Below are 5,819 nucleotides of genomic sequence, written 5' to 3'. Positions count from 1 at the left end.
TAGGGTACAATTTAACTCTCTTTCTAAAGGACTTTGTATTTTGTGCACTCTTATTTGATTTCGATTCTACTAATCTTTTTGAATTCTTGTAACTATTATCCGTGATGTTCAACCTTTTTCTTTCAAGATTTTAGATTTCTTTGTTCAAACTTGAGCTTATCTGTTAAAATTTCAAATCCTCGGATTCTAAGTTTAATTTGTATTAAACCTATCATACAACTTCTGCACCACACTACACTTTTTCAATCATTTTCACACGATATTATTTTCCTCAATTTGAAAACTGAACATGTCAAATCTTTGTGTTTTTCTTTGACATGTTTGAAAGGAAAGTTGGTATGAATCTTTTTCATGTTGTATCAATTTTTGAGGATGAAAATTTTTGTAAGGTGGTAGAATGTAACATCCAAAGTTTTTGAAAATTAAATAGTTAAGTTATTTATGAATTATTATATTTGTTGAGATTTTATTTTTAAGAAAACTATTTTACCAAAAGTAATTAAATAGAATTTTATGATTATTAAAGTTTAACTTAATTATATTTATTCTATTAATCTGAACTATTTCCTAAAAATTATTTTATTAAGAAAAATTAGATTGATTTTTATAATTATTATTATTATCGTTTGAATTTGGATAAATTAAGGTTATTATATAAATTTTTTAGAATAAGATATTTTACATAATTGATTTTATGAGAACTAAAATTTAAATTAGTTAGGATTTTTATATAATTTTTATTATAACAAGATATTTTGAAAAAGGATAAAATTATTATTACTATTATAAATATTTTTTATTTGGTTTGATTAAAATAAAGTTTAGTTAATATTATTATTATCGAGTTCGATATCCACCGATATGAGTAAATATCGGTATTTTACAGGGAACGTAGCTTTGTAATGCTTCACTGTATATCTTTTATTGTTATGTTGCTAATGTCATTTATATTAGTAACTCATATATTATTACTTGTGTTTTAATATATCCAGCTTTTATAATTACCCGTTTAAGATATTTATAACTTGAATCACTGACTCAGCAGCTTAAGAACGCGACACGTGGCCCTTTAGTGACACCCAACCCTCCCTAATATACATTATTATAATTAACCCTTAGTCTTCTTCATTGATTTTTCAACGAAGCCATGAGAGGAAAAAAGAAAGAGAAAGACTGAGAGAGATTTTCATGGAAACACAAACCTTCGGCGTTCGATTTCTTGAGATCCGTAACTCCAATAAAAAATCTAATCCGGTAAAAGTGTTCATATCTTCCTCCTCTACGTGTTGGTGTTACTTTTTTTCAGTAGAAGTTGATGGTGACATAGCTCTCTTTTTCTTTGAGTTCGGCCAATTGAAGTTCTAGGAGGCATAGACGATTTCTGACGTTTTCTTCTTCAGCAGCTCGGTCGAAACGCTTCTCTAGAGCTTCGAGTATTTTGATTTCATACGGAGGTAGGTTTTGGTAATTTTTTTATGGTAAAATTGGTATTGGATAAGTGAATTGATGTTGTGATTGATTGCTGATAGAATTTGACTGAATTTATGTTGATTTTTTGTGATATATTGATATTTGTGATTAGTTTGGTGTTCAGTCTCTTTAAGTACAGCCAAGAACCGAATTATTTTGAGGAATTCGGGGCTAGAATATTGTTGGTGATTAAGTTGAATTGGTAAGATTTGATGATGACATTAAAATTTAATAAGAAATGAATTGATGAATTGTGATATGATGTGAGATATGAAAATGGTTTAATTTTGGAAGCGGTTTGATTTTTAATTGGTTTGATTTTATAAATATTTTAATATTAGAAATGGTTTTTGATTTATTGGAAATGATTTAAAATAGTTTGAGGAATGGTTTGGATGGGACCCGAGAAGGGTGGCAAAGTCCGAGATTTAGGGGAGATGCTACCGAAATTTCTATAAAATCTGAGGCTTTGTTTGAAATGTTATTTAGAAAAAGATTGGATTTAAGAAATTGTATTATTTGATTTTTGATTTATTAAGAAAATAGTTATGTTTCGAGTTTAATTTATTTAAGAAAAGTATATGTTTTGAGTTCGATTTATTTAGAAAAGAATTATTTTATGATTTTAAGTTATTTATGAAAAGTATTATGTTTTAAGGTTGATTTAAATATGAAAAGGGTTTATGTTTTGAATTTGACTTAAGAACTTCATTCGGAGGAGTTTTAGTGAACTTTAAAAGTAATTGAATTTTGATTGAATGATTTCATTTTTCAACAATTTGGAAAAAGTTAAAGAATTAGTTTTAAAGATGAAACTGGGATTGGTTTTGGTTTTGAAATTGGTTCGGAACTTCTGATTTGAATGATTTGGTTTTGATTTGATTTAGAAGCTTTATTTGATTAAATTCAATTTAAGAAAACAATGATTGTAAAGGATTTCTAATGAACTTAAGGAAATAAGATTGGTTGTCACTCTCCTAAAGTCTAGAAGCCTTGTTGAGACGTTTAACTAATAGATGGTTTTCCTTTATCTTTTGAAAGAAGAATTGGTTTAAGTGAAATTGTTTCAAAGGTTTTGGAGAATGTCACAAAGAGATGGTTTTGGTTTGAAAAGAAAAAAAGAAGATAAATCGGTACGTGTGATTATGAGAATAATCGAAAGGTCATGAGAGGGTGACAAAAAATAAATAGTTATGGTGCCGATGTAAAAATGTTAAGTCGTGGCTTTGTATGTGAATGATTGTGCGGGGACGCCCGTAAATATGGAATGGCTTCCAGGAGAAAGGGCCACATGCTTTAGCTGGAGAATCAACGCCTGCAAGTACTTGCAGAACTCATGTTCGGCATACTTCAGCTGGAGAATCAACGCCTGCAAGAGTTTGGAACCTTGCAGAGGTTATGCCGCTGGAATGCCTTATCTAACTTGGGAGTTAGATTGCGTTGAGTGCAGGTCGAAACCAACAAATGAGCCCATTACCTGCACTAGGGATAGACATGCATCATGCTTGTTTGCGCAAATCTCTGTGCTATGTAACTCTGTGATTGTGTGTGTGTGTTGCGTGACTGATTGACTTCTGTGTTCTTTTATTTTTTATGCTTATATGTGTTCTGCTATTAGTTGCAATTGGTTAATAATAACAAAATGAACTTAACTTCTAACCCCAACCCTACTAAGAATTCCCCAATTCTTACCCCCTATCTCCACCCCTTTCAGCTACAAGTGCAAAGGTTTATTGCGGAGCTACAGGAACATAGAAGATTATTTTCACAAGTTGAGTTTTTAGAAATTATTTTCCCCTCATCTTTTATTATCTTGGTTTTTAGAGGGGATAAGACTTGTATTTGAGAATCTTGAAATAAGTCTATATATATATATATATATATATATATCTTTGTGATTAAGTGATTAAAAGTAAAACCTTTCCGTTTTCTTAATTAAACTTTCGGTTTGTACTCGTGAAGGCTCAATATTAAATAAACATAGTATATAATTAAAGGAATAGAGGTAAGTAGCACTCAGACTTTTAGTGCGATCATGAGGTGCTAAAAGTTAGGGTGTTACATCACGTACAGAAACAACAGAGATATATACATATATAAGGTTCAAAATAAGATACATAATAAGTACTAGTCTCGACCCGCGAATAAAATGCCGGCTAGAATATTATAACCAGAAAGTCTACAAAATAGCATCCGATTTCTCCAAAATAAAACCTTGTAAGAGGAATATACAGTACATTTTTTCAAAAATGGAGAATAAATACTAAGTACAAAATAAATCTCAGAAAGATACAAGTCTTCTTTGCTTCTTCCAACGGAATCCTACACACTCAGCGAGGTGAATCATGCCCTGTAACTGAAAAATAGAAATTTTCACAACGGGTGAGAACCCAAAGGTTCTCAGTAGGGTAATAGTTCTAAATAGAGACTACACAAAGAGACATGAACCCACTAGGCAATCTTAATCTCCAAAACACACAAGGTTCAAGCCTAGGGTTCAACAAATCCATTTAAGGGAAAACTCTACTAGGTGCTTTACGTTTGATTATAATTCAGTTAATCCTCTTACTTGTGTCTTTATTAACAAAATTCTTAATGTAATAATAATTCTCTCACAGTTACTGGTGGATGGAAATTGCACCAGTTCGGAATTTCTCAATAGAAGAATAAGCGGTTCGTTGCAAGTATAGACCAAACCGGCAACAAATTCCCACCATCAAGGTTTAATTTTCCAATACAAAAATAATCGAGAGTAATTAAACCTCGGGTCGTTCTCCCTCGGAATGTAATTGAAGTGTCACACTTTCGGTTGTGAGGACAAAGGGGTTTTGCAATCAAAGAACGAAAGATTAAAAGAACTAAGATATAAAAGATCTAACAAATGATCAAAAAGGAAATTTAATGCAAGTAGAAAGGAAACAAGGTCAAAACTAGTGAAAATGCTATAAATGCAATAAAGAGCCTTGACTTGGGAATGAGGATCCAAGGAATCCTATCATCGCCATAACCACAACTATGGCAACCTTGATGAGTCAATCTCACTTCGTCTACCCCTAACATTGAGTAGTAAGTCAAGCAAGTATAATTGACCTTAATCCATAAATCCTAGCTAACTTACCAAATTGATTGGTAAAAAGCTAGCGTCAATGGAAACAAGAGTTAACTAACTACCAAAGAATTACCACTAAATGTCGGACATTATGACTCTAGTATCCTAGGAACTCAAATCCCAAGGCAAGGTGTGAAAATCTACTCAAAATTACTAAGTGGCATTTTCATAAACACTTGGTGGCATATAACTAAAACATGAGAAATTGTAAAAGAAAATGAAAATTATATCCAAACTATTCACAATATCAACAATAAACAAGCAATCAAGCAACTATAAACGATAAAACACTAAATTCATCAATCAAAACTTCAAGAACTTAAAATTGAAAATATTAATAAAGTACTTGAACCAAAGACAATAAAAGTAAAAGTGATGTAATTAAAGAGAAATTAAAGAATACTTACAAAAGAGTTGATCAAAATCCAAGATGAAAACTTAAAACTATAAAATGCTACAATGGAAATTTAATAAACCCTAAGAGAGAATTTGCTTATCTACACTACTCCTACTCCTAAATTATCTATGGAAGCTTCCTAAAACTATTCTAAAACCTAATAAAACCTAATGTAAGCTAATGCCTTCATATGTGGTCATTTTCCCTTCACATAGCACTTCCATTCAGCATCAAACCTTCTGAAATTGAGCTAAAAGCCCCCAAAAATCATGGATCACGTCTTTCATTAATGAATCCATGTGCAGGGACCTGTGCGTACGCACAAATGTGTGCGTACGCACACTTCGTTGAATGTTCACTTTTACGTGCGCACAGAGGGTTGTGCACCCACACACATACTGAATTCCTTCTTGTGCGTACGCACATAGGATTGTGCACACGTACACTTCAGTGTGTGCTTCCTCCTTGTTTTCTTCATGTGCTTTTCCCTTAGTACATGCTTTCTTCAACTTTTACCAAGTCATTCATGCCTCCATGACCTGAAATCACTCACAAAACACATCACGGGATCTAATGGAATAAAAGTGAGGTTAAAATCACTAATTTAAGCACAAAAATGCATGTTTTCACATTTAGGTTCAATTTAAGGATGAAACACAAAAGTATGCTATTTAAGTGAATAAATGTGAGTTTGTGTGATGAAATCCATTCAAATCAAGCCAAAATATACCGTCAAATACGGACTCATCAATTCTCCCACACTTAAACAATAGCATGTCCTCATGCTAACTCAAACAAGGATAATGATCAAGGATAACCACTTATTAAATGCAACTATCTATA

This window comes from Arachis ipaensis, chromosome B5 (assembly GCF_059453495.1).
Source record: "Arachis ipaensis isolate K30076 ecotype BB chromosome B5, ASM5945349v1, whole genome shotgun sequence".
Taxonomy (NCBI): domain Eukaryota; kingdom Viridiplantae; phylum Streptophyta; class Magnoliopsida; order Fabales; family Fabaceae; genus Arachis; species Arachis ipaensis.
Note: the sequence above shows the minus strand (reverse complement) of the source record.